An 18,380-nucleotide genomic window follows, 5' to 3' on the forward strand; every position below is an offset into this window, starting at 1 on the left:
GCGCACGCACACGCACACACACAGACACACACACACGCATACACACAGACACACACACACACACACGCACGCACACACACGCACACACACATACACACAGACACACGCACACACACATACACACAGACACAGACACACACACACACACACACACACGCACACACACACACGCGCGCACACACACACGCACGCACACACGCACGCACGCAAAGCTCGCCTTCGTGCATAGCGTTCGCCGCCAGCGTTTCTTGGTAAACATTGCGGTTACATACGCTGCAGTTGCCGGGAAGCGTGAGAATCACTTGCAAGTCTTTGAATGCTATCGCATTCCACCCTTAAAGGCGAAGCTTAAGCGTCCTTCAAATTTTGCCCCTGTCAAAGTGAAATTATCGGGTGCAGACCCATCAAGCTTTCTGTGGCTTTTAGTCTGTGTCCCCAGCATTTTTGTGCATGCTGTACATGTACCATAGTGCTGAAATAAACATGAATGAATGAATGAATGAATGAATGAATGAATGAATGAATGAATGAAATGCATAACTTAATAATTACCAGTAATTAACAATTCCTCAGTAATAACCTGACACTGATCACATTAAGGTAAGTATTGCAACAAGAATTGGAGCTGGTGAGTGCTCAAGACACGTCTACTTGGAACGAATTTTGAAACTAGTATCAGTTTTGAGATAAGCGCCTTCAAATATGCGGTGAAATTGTACTGTTACATCTAGATTTCCTTTTTACAAAAGAACTTCTTATGCAGTGCAGGAAAAAGATAACTGGAGCACCACTGCACACACAATTTGGGACGCGTATTGTGATACGTGCCAGCTTCAGGCTCGTTTCCAAGTGAATATGCCTTGCGAACTTACCGCCTCCAATTGATAAACCCCAATATGTAACCTAAAGGCATTATTTATGACGTTAATTAGTGAAAATGTGCTCATTAGGGAATTATGCATTCCGATTTTTCCTGCAAGTAATCTCCGCTTCGTAGAGTAACCCAGCTCAAGGAGTAGAATTAGGCTATTCGCCATAAACAATATTTCAAATTTCTGTTAAGCTAAACTGAAGGGAAAATAAACGCCTGGGAACAAAAAATAATAATTAAGGAAGAAAGCTGATGCACTGTGATAGCAAAAGATTAACGCAGAAGCTTCATAGGCTGTTGTGTTTTGTAAGAGTGCTTTCACTCAGCCGAAGTTGTTTTTGCGTAATTATTGTTCACTTGTTTAAGTTTCACTTTTTCAGTTTATTCAGTTTATTCTTCATTAAAAAAACAACGAGTAAATAACAAATAGTATGGAGACGATGGTCCCGAAGTCAATGACTGCAACGGGACCCTCGGATCTAAAAAAAAGGATAGAAAAAAAGATGTGTGCAAAACGTGGGTTAAAGCAGCAAAGAATAAAAAAAGTACAAGGAAAGCAAATGAATGCGCGTAATGCAATACATTGGTATGAGAAAGCAAACAAAAAATACGTATATCAAAAAGCATAATTATACAGAGAACATGTTATAGGACATGAAACTATTTACAAAAAGAAATAAAACATCTTAACTCATGTTTGAATACATTAAAAGATGACGTTATTTTAAGTGAAGGAGGTAGGTCATTCCATATTTTTAATGCTGAAAACGAGGATGTCATTTTTCCATAGTTTGTGTTGCACTTAGGTAATAAAAAGTTGTAATTATGCGCGAACCTAGTGTAGTTGGTATTAGTGAGTAAATTGTAGTCTACAAATTCGTAAGGAAGCTGTTTGTTAAGTAATTTAAAAAAGAGAATACCTAGATGATACTTAAACAAGCCAGATACAGGTAATATAAAGTTTGCCTGGAGTAGCGGGAGAGCATTTGAGTAAAAGGAGCTCTTGTGATTATGCGAATAGCCTGGTTCTGTATGTGTTGAATAGACGAGAGGTGGCAGTTATACGCGTTTCCCCAGGAAGCAATACCATAGGTGATATGACTATGAATGAACGCAATGTATAGAGATAATAATGCGTGTTCTGAAAAGAATGCACGTGATTTTATGAGAACTCTTATGCCAAAAGCTGTTTTCTGTTTAACAAACGCAATATGATTAGTAAATTTCAAGTGAGAATCTAATTTTATGCCAAGGAACAACACACAGTCTGCTGCAGGAATAAGGTGACTGTATGGAGTTACTTGGGGGACACACGGAGCGATCCTCTGCTTTGTTTTAAATAACATGAACTGAGTTTTGAGAAGGTTTAAAATTAAATGATTTAGCTGACACCATTCAACAACTTTCGCTAGTTCATTGTTCAGTTTGAAGAGTAAGGTTGTTAAAATGTTTCCGCATGGAAATAGTGGCGACATAAGCTTTTAAAATAGCATTAGAAAGGTCAAGAACATCGGGTAGGTCGTTAATGTAAATGCAGAACAACGAAGGTCCCAGTATTGAGCCCTGTGGAACCCCTTGATTAATAACTTTCGACTCGGAATAAGCGCCCCCTACACAGACTGTTTGCTCATGGTCATGTGTGTAATCTTTAAGAAAAGTTAAAGCTGGACCTGTTATACCTAAACATTCTAGTTTGGCAAATGAATGGTATGATTAACAGTGTCAAAAGCTTTAGTAAAATCTAAAGATTCTGAGCCAAAAAATTTACCACTGTCAATAGAACACCTTATGTAATCGGTTAATGCAATAAAATCTAAGCTCGTTGAACTGCCAGGACGGAAACCGAATTGGCAAGATTTCAACAACTTAAACTTTGTTAGGTAGCTGTTTATACGCTTCAGAAATAATTTCTCGATAAGTTTACTAATGGAGGACAAAATAGAGATTGGGCGATAATTAAACAACAGAGATTTATCACCTTTTTTAAAGGCAGGAATTACTTTTGCCTCCTTAAGCGAACTAGGAAAGGCACCGCATTTAAAAATTAGATTAATTATGCTGCTTAGTGCTTCCGCAATGCAAGGGGCAACAAACTTCAAGTGATAAACAGAGACATTATCTAGACTTGGGTAAGTGTGTTTTAGATTTAATATAGCAGAACAGACCTCATCGGCTGTGACGGGAAAAAGAAAGAAGGTATGATTGCAACGGTTACATGGATAGGAAGAGGCTATCGGGCTATTACTGTACACTGCATAGAAGCACTCACTAAATGAGTTGTCTATACAAGACGATTCAGTGCAAGTTTCATGTTTATAAGTTATTTTATCAATGGTTCTACTAGCCTGGGGTGCATTCAAGAAGTTAAAAAGTTGCCATCGTTTCTTAGGATTATTTTTAGCCTTGCAGCATTCTTTCACATAAGAAAGCCGTTTTCATTTTTTGAGTAGGTTGTTCAACATGGTACTGTATTTTTTATAGCGATGTGCTAGATGTACATTGAACAGCTGTTCTTTAGTCTTCCTGTAAAGATTATCTTTTTTCCGCGTGCTGGTCAACAAACCTTTTGTTATCCAAGAATTCCGTGGTAAATTAAATTTTTTTTTGCACTTGACAGTTGTAGTGCTAGCGAACGCAGCTTTCAAAAATAATGAGCAGAATTTTTCAAATGCCTTTTAGTACTAATTGATGACCAGTTGGTACCATTTATTGTATTAACAAAGGTATCGCGGTCGAACCTGGAAGTGAAATAACGAGTGTCATAGTAAGGTTTTTCTGTAACAAAGGTAACGAAAATGGGAAGATGATCTGTGATGGACAGCTCAATGACACCCGCAGTTGGAGACGGTGTGATATTGCTTAAGGCGTGATCAAGAAGGGTATTAGTTTCAGAAGCGGAAAATCTACTTGTGCCTAATAACTTGTGCCTAATAAAGTAAATATTAAATATTCATTTGAAGGCTGGCGATTTTCGTTGGTAACTGATAATTGTTTCAGCAATATATAATACGGTGAAGTAATCAATACATTAAAATTTCTCTATCGTCACAAATCTCCGTTTGCAATTACGTCACTTCGTCAAGCTGGCACTGGCTGCAGGTCATGGCAGTGACTTTCTGAGTCGTCATTTACCATGCGGGGTGAGCTTTCTCTCTGTCAATGTTGACGTGTAACTCGCTACACGAGATCAATTGCCTTTGTGACGCGTGGTGAGAACACAGCCAGGAAGAATTACCGTAATTAGCCTTCAAACATAAGCGTAGTAGTGGCTCTTCCTCAAATTATTTTTTAGTTATTAGAGGCATTCACTCGCAATAACTACACATACTTGCAAAAAAAAACAGGAAAGAAGGAGTGCACTCACTCATTCATTGCGATTTGGAAAAGAAAGTACGATCTCACGCGATGCGAATAATATGAGGGCGCGTTTTGCGCGCTTGCGGTCCACTGCTAATTTGAACGGCGGTTTTTCCGTAACACGCAGCAGACGCCTGACGAGACAATTAGTGCGCTCATTAGGAGCTCGCATGCGCTAACCTACTTTCAAGTCATTGTTTGTTGCTGCCGAGAACGGAAAAGCCATTTGAAACATAAGCCAAATTGAAAATCAATTTTGTTCTCCTGGGAGCCGCAGGACATGTTTGCTTTGTTCAGACGCTCAACCGGCACAATGCCAGCACATCTGTCCGGAGCCCGTGCCTATTCATTTCCTGAGTGTGCGTGTGTGAGCGTAAATGCGCTCACTTAGAATAAAGTGTACTGCTGCGTGCATGTGTGCGAGTATTTTGGGGAAAGGAAGATAACAAAATCGCTGTAATTGGTATGAGATGAAACACTCGCAGTGTCAAAGCGTGACCGCGTTTCTCTCCTCAACTGGGGAAGTAAGACCAGAGCCTGAATGACGTCTTTTGGATTGATAATGCCATTCATGGCCTTGATTGCTGATGCTTGAATGACATTTACAATCTCCGTTGATTACATGTGTAAACCATCTAGTAAAAAAAAAAGAAAAAGAAAAAGGGAAAAAACAAAATCAAGCATGTTTCAGTAGCCTTATTTCAGCGCTTTCGAAAAAGATACACTAAAAGGGAACGACATGATTGAATAGTTTAGCGTATATATTCTCGTACAAAACGTGTTTTGATTGAACTGCGTAATATTAACCAATATTAATTAATTATATTTTAAACATTTCGTTTCATCGAAATGTTTCATCGAAAAGCGCCGTAACTTGAAGGCCGCATCCCCCGACATAAAAAAACTAGCATATATAACATTCATTCGCCCAAAACTCGAATATGCCTTATCCATTTGGCACCCATCACAAGCGTACCTCGCCGCTGACCTTGAAGCCGTGCAGAATCGCGCCGTCCGATTTACATCATCATGCTATTCAAGAAAAACCAGTATTACCGCGCTGAAACACTCCCTGGCCATCCCATCACTCGAGTCACGCCGCATTATATCTCGCCTCTGTCTTCTTCATCATTTCTACTATCACCCACGCACGAGACACGAAAAGCTGCAACCCCCGCACAGGACGTCTAGCCGCCTAAGCCATGACCATAGCATCGCACGCATCAACTGTCGCACCTTAGCTTTAAAGTCATCATTTTTTCCGGACGCGATAGCACTATGGAATGGCCTGCCAAATACCATCGCATCATGCACTAACCGCAAATCATTCCGGAATAAACTAAATGACCATTTTTCATGAGGGCAAAAGGTTCCTGTCATATTCAATTCGGCACTCTGAACAGCTGATTATTTTCTATTTTTACTTGTTTCCCTTGTGATGCCTTTTTCACTGTATTTTTTTCGTGTATTAATTGAGTGTTTCATATATATATATCTATATTTTTTCATTTTTTCTCGTGTTTCAATCCCGTGAATTTTGCTTTGCATTGTATACGCGTAACAAAAGCATTTTACTGTTACATACTATTTTTTTGTTATTGTTCTCTTTTGTCAAAAAAAAATTTCTTTCTCTTTGACCTTGATTTTGCTCCCCCCTTATGTAATGCCTTCGGGCCTGTAAGGGAAAAATAAATGAAATGAAATGAAATGAAATCATGCTCATCCTAATTTAGAAATTGAGCGAGCTCTCCATACCAGCCATGTGAACTTTTGAATCTAGAAAAAGGCGATTACGCCTTTCTATACAGTCAATCTGTCTTATTAACTTGCTGCGTTCTAAATCTGAACACAAAGATTATTCCAGCTGGTATTGGTAAATTAATTTACTGCTACTATTGCGATCGTCCACCAATCGAATACATTTAGTGATACTACAGTACCCGCGGCGTTTCAACCCATTCACATCGGTTTTGTAAAAAAAGAAAGAAAAGGATACACATGAATTTTTTTAGCACAATATGAAGACTGTGATGAACACTGTTCTGTGAAGCACAATCACATCTGTGATGCACAGTCACAATGTGAAGACTACCAATGTGAAGACAACCATTGCTTCATCATGGTCACGGAGCCTAGGCATTGTATAGCGAGTTTCGGCGGCTTACTAGTAGCTTTTGAATAATAAACTACGTTCAAGAAGGTCATCTTTTAAGCAGCTTTCCTAACTTCGAAGTCGCTAAAATGTCGCCGGCTGTTCATTCAAGTCGCTAAATAAAGTCGCCTGTCGCTAAACAGACAGAAAGTCGCTAAAATAGCGACAAAATCACTAAAATGGCAGTAGTGATTTCAGACCGCTAAATTATAAAAAGCAAAGCTGATTTTGTGTTTTCAAAGCTGCTTAGGTGAGACAGCCCCTACAAACATGGGATGATGCAAGTGGCGGAAGATGAAGATTGTTTTAGCCGGATCGAATCCCGGCCACGGCGACCGCATTTCCATGGGAGCGAAATGCGAAAACACCAGTGTGCTTAGATTTAGGTGCACGGTAAAGAACCCCAGGTGGTCAAAATTTCCGGAGTCGCCCACTACGGCGTGCCTCATAATCAGATCGTGGTTTTAATTGGTACGTGAAACCGCATAATTTAATTTAATTTTAATGAAGATTGTTTTGGACTGCCCAGCGACAGCCTTCTCTGCAATGCAGACAAGGCGCGTCCCACAGGTGACTCGTACCGCGAAGAACTGTAACCCATAATTGCTTAGTGCAGCCGGCCAAGCGTCATCCGCTAAAATGCGTTGTGGTGAGGCCCGAAAGTCAATCAATTCTAGCTGCCCGAGCAGGGGATATGTAATTAGATAAGCATACTCATGTGGGCACAAATCTGAAAGAAAAGTTGGCCTCAGCTGTTGTTTTCTTGGATTTGCCAGTGTGCAGCCGACATTGCCCGCTTTCAAAAGTGTGTGGGTGTGCGTGTGTGAGGGGGGGGGGAGGTATGACTTACTTCCTCCCGGTAGATACGCCTATGTTTCGAACTATTTCTAGTCACAAAGAGGCAGTTCACGTTATCAAATGTTGTTATATTCATTTAGTTTTGGGAATTGTTTTTCCGGAACTGTGGTTAATTTGAGATTATTTGGCACATAGCATGACGTTTTCCTTCACGCTGCACTGTTTCATTATGTGACCTCGATGTGATGCATTGTGTGGGTTCGAAATTATGAATAGGGCTGAATGCCAACAGCAGCATGACCTTTTTTGAGGCCTAGCAGTTTTTTGTTGTTGGCCTCCCGTTTGTGTAATAGAAACAAATAAACTTCAAATGCTGTGTAGGTACCGCGTTTCCACGTTGGCTCACGTTATCTGCGCCAAGAAGCGCACGAGTTCTATGTACTTGTAATGTTCGTAAATCGACTAGCTTACGTCTAGTGTGCCTATGTTTGCGATCTTGTTCTTTATGGTTTAAACATTTGTTTTTGAAGCCACGCTGCTTTTTCTTACAGAGTAAATGTGCAGTGCTTTGTTGTAAATGTGAAATGGTTTTGTTTCCTTGATTTCTTTTTCACTAGATTTTGCTTTAAGTAGTAATAAATTTGGAGATGCCCGGCTCTTTAGCATCCACTTTCTCGGCACTGACACAGATAACAAAAATATAATGCCATTGCTGACGCTTGATGTCAAGAACATTAGCTCACACGTGTGCAGAAGAAGCGATTTTTCTTTTACTCTTGCGGGAGAGTATCTCGGTGCCTGCGTGTGTAACACGTTGAGCCTTTTCTATGAGTTATGGCATTGTTCATTGTTGGGATGTGCCCAGTCTAAACACCCCTTTCCCCCTTTTTAGAAAAAGAAGGAACAAAAGCTAGAAAGAAAACACACATACACGCACAGAACGTACTCGTGGGGGACACGCGTTTGTTATCCCGTCCACATAGGTGTCATTTTTTATCCGCGCTTTTTTTATCCCTCCTTCGAGTTTTCTCTGACAAAACCATCAATCGGGCGCCCTCGAGGCTTCCCTTTGTGGGCCGATGAATTGCGTCGCCCGGAGCCGACTTGGCGAGGCCCGGGGACTGCGGTGAATCCAGCGGCGTCGCATTCGGCTCAAGCCTGCCATCTGTCACTGTCGAGTTTCCGGCCCGCCCACTGGAGACAGGGCCGAAGACTCTCCGCGGCTTACCTATCCTCCGTCCTCCTCGGCACCGTCCTTCTCTTCGTATCAGATGCAAGTGGAGAAGGGAAAGCCTAGTACAGCCATCGAGAACAGCGGAGCGGTCGTGTACTGACAGGACGCGTGGTTCGAGGCTAACATCGTTTTCTCTTCACTTTTCCTTCCTGTTACTTAAGAGAGGCCGTGGTTGTCGTCATCTTGAGTCAGCTATATCTCTTTGTTCTTCTCTTCGCCATCTTATGTAAATCCGAAAGGAGGGAGACACCCACCCCTGGACCTGTCGCTTGCTCGCATCGATGTATATGCTAATGCGTGCGGTAGCGTTCCTGAATGTCTCAGCAAGAGCTCTCTAGGTAGCTGCGATTGGAATGAAACCCAACGTTTCTATCATCCTATCTGTATTATGCACCAAACGCTGTTTACTGAATCAATCGCCGCCGATGAAGGCTCAAACCGCAGCTTACGCAACTCGAGGCGCCGTTTACACGGGCTTCAATCTTCCGGTACGTGGCACGATTGCAAATAATGGGCGACCGAAAAGAAAAGAAAAGGAGAAACATCTCTATCACGGCATCCAAGAAATAAATGGCACATTTTTTGCACTTTAGGCATGCAGACCTGAAATGCGATGCGCTGCACTTGCGTTTGCGAACTGTGCAATGCAACACTAAATTTCGGGCCGCTTACTTTCGGCAACAAAGGTATCGGTCTGTTTGGTTACACTAGTGCATAAAACCGTTTACTCTTCCGTTGCATCTTGAAAGTAATCAATTGCGATAAACAGTACCGTATGAGCAGCTTAGACGATGAGCCCAAGTCTCCAAGTTCCGCAGTCACGGGGGTCTTTGATAAAGAAAGGAGCATAATACTTTGTTTGGGGAGGCTAGTTTGATACACTCGCGCAGTGACATCATTGGCCGAAACAGTTGGATGCTGCTTGTGAGTGTGGCAATATGCGGAGGAATAACAAACAAACAAACAAACAAACAAACAAACAAAAAAGCTGCAACGTGAAGGAAGGATGTGTCCCCTCGAGATCACGCCAGCATAGTCTTTGAGTGTCGGAACCCATTCGATAGGAGAGCTGGGTGAAAATGAGGAGAGAGAACTAAGAAACTATAAAGAACGAAATTGAAAGGCTAATAAAAGTCGCCACCACAGTCATGACGCGAGGCTATGAAAAATGTGCTGAAAGGAGTAAAGTCGATTGTAAAGAGTCCGTCCACTTCGGGGAGAAGCAAGCGAAATAAGAAGAAAGAAAAGATCGAGAGAAAATTGCGAAGCTCAAGGACGGAGAGGACAGCAGCGGTACAAGCCTGCAGTTCGTGAAGTCAGGAAAAGCTTTCAGAGTGTAGCAAAACCGGCGAATAAAAAAAGGAACAAAGATAAAAAAAAAGACATGGTCCCTCTTTTCTTTTGAAATTCCCAGGGGAGAGTTCGGCAGCCGAGTTGGATCTCGAATGAGATCATTCTACATTTCAGAAGAAAGTTCATCAAAATGAAAGGGGGGGGGGGGGGAGGTTGAGAGGCTAAGCCCCTAAGGTGAATGGGGCCGTCGACATAGGGGCACAAAGGAGAACCCTTACATTTCTTGATGTAGGCTTTTTGCTTGAAAAAATCACCTTACCAACTACCGCGACTTGAAGACAGTAGCTCTGGTGCCTTTGTTAACTAGAAGCTCTTAGGTGGTACATCCTGAGGCCTAAACAATGTTTTATCTGCTTGGAACGCTCCAAACAGACAAAACATTATTTATATTGGTCTGGCACTGCCATCTCTCTCGAGTTAGTTTTGCGCATAGCTACTACCGTACTAGTCTCGCATCCTTCCTGTATTCAAGCCTCAGAAAAAGGCATCTATTAAGACGTTAGCTTTGCAGCAAACTGGCACTCCTCGCCGCACTCTTAATTTCTCCCGTCATTCTTTTGATAAAAAGTCGCCGTTTCGCCAGAAAGGCGATTGATGCATCGATTGCGACAGTAAATTAGTGGACAGCTATACGAAGTAAGGATAGTACTTTTATTGGCCGTATGAACTTGTAAACATAGGCGTACTGACTAAATTAACAAGTACGGTATCACGCGCGCACAAGCAAGCATGGACACATCTCAGTCGATGACCGCGGAAAATCGCTGTCAGAACGCTGGCGTGAGGAAACGCGGCAGCAGCAACGAGCGCAGTGTCAGTCGTGCTGTGTATCGCTTCAACGTAAAGTGAGCACCGAGAACACACAGCACGCACAAAGCTACGAGCCCATCCGCCGCGGTTGCTTAGTGGCTATGGTGTTGGGCGCTCCTAAGCACGAGGTCGTGGGTTCGAATTCCGGCCACGGCAGCCGCATTTCGATGGGGGCAAAATGCGCAAACATCTGTATACATAGATTTAGGTGCGCGTTAAAGAACCCCAGTTGGTCCAAATTTCCGGAGTCACCCACTAAGGCGTGCCTCATAATCAGATCAGGGTTCTGGCACGTAAAACTCCATAATTTTAATGCTATGAGCCACCGATGGCCCTAGACTCTGCCCCCAGCGCAGATCGCTCTCAAGATACGGCTGTGCGACCGCGAGCAACCACCACATGCACAATCGCACCCGGAGTAGAACGCCGCCCCCCTCCCCTCCCCTTCTCCGGGTGCCCCGCGCGTGAAGGAAGACGGCGCGCTTCATCCCCGCTTTCGTCTTTTTCACGTGGGCGAAATTGAGCCCGGATCGGCAGCTCCCCTCGCACGCTTTCACTCGCACATACAGCGTAGGGCGCGCGACGACGGTGCTAACGCCCTTGCATTTTATGCGGAACCTCACGGCGACGGCGACGGCAGAAATGAGCTTGGAGTGTTCATATAATTACTATCGCAATGAAACATCTTCTAATCTTACCCACATCAAAGTGAGCTAGAATGCGGTGGCGTGATTACCGGGGTCTTTCCCCTGATGCAGCGTACGCTATGCAAGAGGTGACTCCTCCAGCAGTTTCAGTGCAGGATATTGCTCGTGCAACCGCGATGGCCTTGTGTGGCTTCAGTCTCTCTTGCAATACGTGCAACTGTCGGTCACCTTTCTAGCATTTGCACGGCGCATTCTGCAGGGAGTGTGCAGTTTAGCAATTCCTGTTCAGCTAGACTGTTTAGTATACTGCTATTTTCTTTCGCTAGTATCCTTCCTTTGATGGTGACACTTAAAACTTGTGCTTCAGTAGGCACTAACTGCAGCCCGAAAACGCGGCTTCTAGCTAGCTCTGCCTTTTACATCACTCTACCCGTACAATAAATGTTAGATTTTTCCTCCCTGCCCTTCTCTTTTCCCTGACTCATCTTTCTGTTCCCTTTTGGCCGTCCCCCCAGAGTAGGGTAGCCAACCAGACGCGTTTAGGGTTAACATCTCTGCCTTCTCATTCCTTCCTCCTCCTTCTGCTCCTACCCGTACCAAAATATTCGTCTTGAGAGTCAAGGTCGCGTGACAGCTCAAAATAGAGGGAAGACAAGGGGAGAAAAAGAAGCGGGTAGAAGTGAAACCTTCTCACTCACTCACTCACTCACTCACTCACTCACTCACTCACTCACTCACTCACTCACTCACTCACTCACTCACTCACTCACTCACTCACTCACTCACTCACTCACTCACTCACTCACTCACTCACTCACTCACTCACTCACTCACTCGCAAATAAGAAAACAAAAGAATTCTTTCCACTACATTTTTTTCTTTCTCGTCTCAACGCCATAATGTTGTGGCACGGAATAGCCAACTCGCAATCGGCCATGCTACTTTGCCGACATCCAGGATGACTGCCTGAATTCATGAAGATAGTGAGAAAAACCAGTGCTTTTCGGGATGGCGCAAAGGGCCTCCATTTGAGAGGCATCCATTTGTTGTGAGCACTCGTCGTGTCGCCTGTCCCCATCCTCATCTTCCTTTTTTTTTTTTCTTTCGAAGTCTCTTTATTCAATATGAACGAGATCCAACGCGTTCAACTGCAGCCATCTAAACATTTGGGTAGCTACAGAAATTCATAGGAAACAGAGTGCGGGCTTGTAGTGAAGCGGCGGGAACAAGGAATGCGCTGCAGCTGAGCATCTCAGTGACCAATGATGGATGTTGTACCGGGTCGCGTCGTTGCGGCGCCTTTGTACACAGGAGGCCAAGGAGGCCTCAACGTGGACAGAATGCACACTGGAAAGGACGGCACGTCTTGCGGCACCATCGGGAATGACCAGCCTCGACACCTATACCTTTTAGAAACAGTTTCCTGCCTGTGTGCGCTGATGCATTTCGCGGCGGTGCTGTCGTGTCCAGTAACAAGGGCGATCTCCAATTCAAAGCGTGCTCGTGACTTGCGTGCTAAACGGCCTCTGTGAACGTGTCGAGCAGACCGGAGCAGCGACTTTACAATGGCTAAGCAGCACAGCGGGGCGTGGCATTTCAGGAGTCGCTCGAAATTTTTGCGTAGGCGCGACTAAGAGGGGGCGCGAGAAAGAAAATTGAGGTTTTTTTTTTGCATCTTGAATATGTGGCTTTGCCTATACGTACTACGGGGGAGAAGTTTCTTTGCTCGTTAAATTAAATTAAATTATGGGGTTTAACGTGCCAAAACTACTTTCTTGTCAAGAGGCACGCCGTATGTGGAGGACTCCGGAAATTTCGACCACCTGGGGTTCTTTAACGTTCACCTAAATTTGAGTACCATGGGTGTTTCCGCATTTCGCCGCCATCGAAATGCGGCCGCCGTGGCCGGGATTCGATCCCGCGACCTCGTGCTTAGCAGCCAAACACCACTGCGACTAAGCAACCACGGCGGATCTTGGTACTGAGCGATGCTTCTCGCTTAATACTGAACGCCCCGGAACTCTAAAGGTCAGCATATGCATTATATTAATCAATAAAAGGATAAAACGGCGGGTTTTCTTTGCTGGTGTTGTATGCGTTTCTCCCTAGGCATGCTGGCATTTCGGAGTGGGATCGAGTTTGTTTACGCTCCGACGTTGGCGGCTGGCGCGGTGAACCAGGTGAAGCAGTGGGCACTGACGCCCCCATTTGGTGATCGCTTTGTGTAAATGTACGTCGGACGTACGCGAATCCCAGAAGCTAAAGGTACGTCGGACAGACTTTCTCGGGCCTGCGGCGCTCCTGCTGAGTCAGTCATGTCAGGTGATAGCGCCATACGGCGCTCTAATTTAAAACAAAAAATCATTGAGTTTTTGTCGGGGGAGCAATAGGGGCCGTAGTAGAGGCCGCGCGGGCCTTATCTCCTGGGGCAGTACGTTCGCTCGTGCCAAGCTTTTCGTATGCTGCTGTCCGCGACTTTTCAGGAGCATATTTGAACAGTCCCCTTTGAGCAAAATAAAGGTCTTCCTGCACAAACATGTGCGAAAATCGTTAGGTGGGAGCCGCGGAGCTAGAGAAACGGAAACAAAGCAGCTGGCACGCCTGACGTATCTCTAGCTTGGCGCGAGCGAAGGTACTGCCCCAGGAGAGCAGGTCCAGTCTCTACTGCGGTCCCTACGGTCCCCCCCGCGAAAATCAGTGATGCTATTTTTAAGGTGGAGCGCCGAAAGGCGTGAGCATATCTGTCTGACCTATCTTTAGCTTCAGCGATTCTCGTACGCCTGAAGTACCTTTACACACAACGATAACCAAATGGGGCATCGGTGCCCACTGCTTCAGCTGGTTGACCGTGCCGGCAGCCAGCATAGGAGCGCAAAAAAAGTCGCAGTTTCGCGCGAAAGGTGATGCATCGATTGCGATAGCAAATTAGTGGACAGTTATACAAAGTAAGGACAGTAGTTTTATCGGCCCTATAAACTTCTAAACATAGGCACACTAACTAAATTAACAAGCATGGCGTCACGCGCGCACCAGCAAACATGAACACTTGTGAACACTTCTCACTCGACCGCGGAAACTCGCCGTCAAAACGCTAGCGTGAGGAAATGCGGCAGCAGCAGCGAGCGAAGTGACATTCGTGCTGGGTATCGCCACAACGCAAAGTGAGCGCCGAGAACACGCTACACACAAAGCTACGAGCCCTCGACGGCCCTAGACTCTGCCCCCAATGCAGATCGCACTCAAGATACGGCCGCGCGACTGTTCGCAGCCGCCACATGCGCAGTTGCACCCGCGGCAGAACGCCGACCCCAGTGCGTCGCAGCGTTCGCTGCCTCGCGCGAGACGGAAGACGGCGCGCTTCCTCGCCGCATTCGTCTCTTTTGCGCGTGCGAGATTGAGCCCGGATCCCCTCGCACGCTTTCACTCGCACATAGAGCGTAGGGCGCGCGGCGTCGGTATTATGGAACCTCACGGCGACGGCGATGGCAGAAATGCGCTTGGAGTGTCCATATAATTACTATCACAATAAAAACTCGCGCATAGGCATGGCCTATTCGTGACCTCACTCCGCAATGCCGGCACACCTCGGGACAAACGCATACAAAACGACCAAAGAAACTTCTCCGTAGTATACGCAAAGTGAGATATTCAAGGAACAAAAGTCCCCAAATTTGTCTCACGCAGCCGATCTTACTCGCACCTGTGCAGAAACGTCGGGCGACTCCTGAAATGCCACGCCCCGCTGACCTGCCTAGCAATTGTAAAGTCGCGTCCGGTTGCGTATGTGCTCTATCTAGCGAGCTCTTGTGTACCGTTGGGCGGCCCGAGCTACCAACTTGAGCTACCAACCTCTGCTTCCAATTACTACCGCCTTTGACACGATTTTGTTCCTTGCTTTTCTCTAATATTTACCTCTCTGCCACGGTGGGTTGTATAGTTGCTCTCAAGAAAGTTATAGAAATAAATTTTATCAAGGTGCTTCTGTTGGCAGTCTGGGTGATGTGTTAACAAATATTAAGTTTGGAAAATGGGGGACTGAAACACTTGTCAGGTAAATGTGCTTGTTTATTAGCTTCCTTGGTGAGTGTGCTAATTTCTTTGTTGTCGTTGTCTAAACAAACGATTTTAATTGAAACACGACGAACAAGAGAACGTACTCTCTCCCCCTCCCCTCCCCTCCCCTCCATTTCTTTATGCTGCTTACAGTTCCGCGCTCGTACATACTCGTGTGTGCTGAAAGATCGCTAAACCAGCGACACTAGAAACTTTGTACGTAATACGAAAATTGCTCGCGCGTGCACCTCGTAAATGAGCGAGGAGCTCTGAAGTAGTTTAAGTGGCGGAGCGATTACGTACGCGTGCTCCCACCCTCGAACATTGCAATACACTCGTGTCGCCGTTAGGAGAAAAACGCGAGCGGTTCCAGGTCACGCCTGCGGCTTCCACTTTGCAGTTACACGGCGTTGTTCCTGTATAATGGACTTATTAACGTCAGCCTCGTACAGTCGTTTTTCTTAACCGAGTAGACCAAAAATAGAGTTGCCCTTATCGCTGGGAGAAATTCTCGCGCAACTGTGCGAGCGGCATTCAGGAAGTCCCACATTATCTACATCATTTCTGGGCAGTGCCATTCCATTAGGGCGCCGTTAATTTCGGGTGAGGTTCTGGTAATATTTAAAGGTTGAAGGACCAGGTCTAGTTTCTGTTCACTTCTTCTTCTTCTTATTATTATTATTATCACAATTGTTTTTTTCCACGTAAGTGGCGCAAACACACTTGAGCTGGAGCCGGATTGATCGAAGGCCAGAGAGAGAGAGAGAGAGAGAGAGACTCGATATGTTGGGCAAGATTGCTACATTTTATGAAGGTGCTTCCGTCTCTCCCGAATCCATGGCTTTCCAATGTTCTCCATCTTTCGGGGTATTCCGGGCACTTCGCCAGTGGCGACTGCTTAATCAAAGTCATGTGTGACAAACTGGGATTAAACGAGAAGCCAGTGCCACCACTCACAAACCTTGGCGCGGATGTGGAACATCCTTTCTGGCTAACACTTCTAAAGTTAGTCGTAGTAGTGAAACATAAATACCCAAGAAAGTGGACGCGAAAACGGCGCACCGGTAGCTCAATTGGTTGAGCATCGCACGCGTAATGCGAAGACGTGGGATCGCTTCCCAGCTGCGGCAAGTTGTTTTTTCACCCACTTTCATTTCCATTAATTTATCATTTCTTTGATTCAGTTAGTAAGTACAAGTAATTTCCCCTATGTTTTCTTTGGTGTCATTGTTGGCTTTTTATGAAACTGGGATTAAGCAAGACGTGAGAGCCGGCTAGTTGGTGTTCCATGACTAATCAACCTTAAGGGCAAGGTAGACGCCAATGACGACGGGACAGACAGACATCTGTCAGAGCCTGTGCTATCGTCTCTTTTGCGCTTAAAGTATATTAGACCCTGGGAATTTCATCAATTTAAGACGTTATTTTTTTTCGGTCCTGACTATTCAAATTGATCACTGTAGAGCGATACGGTCTTTGCACTTAATTTTATTAAAGTCTGTACGTTTATAAAAATGTTAGAATAAGAGCTCGAAACAAGCTGTATAAGACTTGGTGAGGTGGTTGGTGCTCTCAAAGTGGGGGGCGGGGGGCGGGGGGCGGGGGGGGGGAGATGAAGAGAAAGCTTGCAGTGGGAACTTTATTTATTAAGTTATGACATATCCTGTAGCGCCGAAGCATTACAGCAGGAGAGTTGGCACAAATAATAAAAACAATATAAATAAGCAAACAGACAAGCAGTTTAAGAGATGATGACTATAAAACGAGGCATTCACAATTTCGGAATGTGCTATAGAAGCCTCAAAAACACGACAGCGCAATAATAACGCCATTAAATACAAGTTAGTGGTTAGTTGAGCGAAGTGGACACCGTCAGCTGTGACCATCTCCGCTGGTAAAGTGTTCCATTCAGGTATTGTTTTCGCGAAGAAAGGGAATTTCATTTATTTTGTAAGACATTTAATTTCTCTAATTTTACAGCTGTGATCCCTCTTGCTTGAGAGGTAGTGGGGAGGCTTTATGTGTTTAAGTTTGTCCATATGAGTTGAGTTATTATGAATTGCATGCATTAGTTTCCGCCGGTTTCCCTTCCACCTTCTGTCAAGGGGTTTGATTCCAATGCTAGCCTTCATTTGTGTGGCAGTAGCTCCCCGGGAATATTAACTTGCTAGTGCTTACGCCTCGCTCTTTACCCTGCTCGACCGCGCTCTCTCTCTCTCTCTGTCTCTCTCTCTCTCACACACACACACACACACACACACACACACACACACACACACACACACACACACACACACACACACACACACACACACACACACACACACACACACACAAACAAACATTTTTCTTATTATTCTTGAGAGATCACGCGTACCAGTTCAGTTTTTATCTTCACTGTGATGGCAATTTTCGCAGCAAACCGTTCCGCAACTGGCCTTCGGTCCTTCCTCCACTACGCACATCCGGGCCTCCCTATCGCATTCGTTCGACGACGGATAACGAGCACCAGTTACCGGGTGTATGACAGCGCTCCCGCGTCGTGCGCACCAGCAATGCGTCACATTCCAGCGCATCCCGATAGCCGCGCGGAGGCGTCCGCGGCGTAGCACTTGGAGGATGAATCCCTCCACGGCCGTCAGCGTCACGCCGTCGGAGGACTGGCGACAAGCGGGGAGAGCGTACAGAGCCTGACAGCGCGCGCAGTAGTTCTTCGGGATAAGGCGAAACGGGGGGGAGGGGGGGGGGCGAGGAGGGCTACGCCGATCAAGTGCTTGGACCCGGGCCAAGGCGGCCGCGATTCCGACTCAACCGGCACGGCGCAGCGCTCGCTCAGAGCCAGAATAAATGACGCTCGGCTCGGGGCGGTGGGTGAAGTTTTCTCGCCGCGCCACCGGAAGGAACGCGCAAGGGACAACAAAAAATAAACTGCCACACATATCTGTATACACCTCGCTCTCGCTCTTCTTCTTTCCGCACACCACATATACGTTCTTACATACTCGAGCCCCTCTTGGTGCCCGTTGAAAGGGCGAGAGAGGAAATAAAAGCGAGGAAGAGCGAGGTTTAATATACGGCCATCTATCTCTCTTTCGGCCCGGAAAA

At 45.5% G+C, this 18,380-nt stretch overlaps 1 protein-coding gene across 1 annotated transcript in view; it reads left to right on the plus strand.

Moving 5' to 3' along the window:
* The window catches only part of LOC135911786 (beta-alanine transporter-like), a 69,527-nt gene that overhangs the window by 17,316 nt on the left and 33,831 nt on the right, over positions 1-18,380 (plus strand). The window lies entirely within an intron of this gene.

This window comes from Dermacentor albipictus, chromosome 1 (assembly GCF_038994185.2).
Source record: "Dermacentor albipictus isolate Rhodes 1998 colony chromosome 1, USDA_Dalb.pri_finalv2, whole genome shotgun sequence".
Classification (NCBI taxonomy): Eukaryota; Metazoa; Arthropoda; class Arachnida; order Ixodida; family Ixodidae; genus Dermacentor; species Dermacentor albipictus.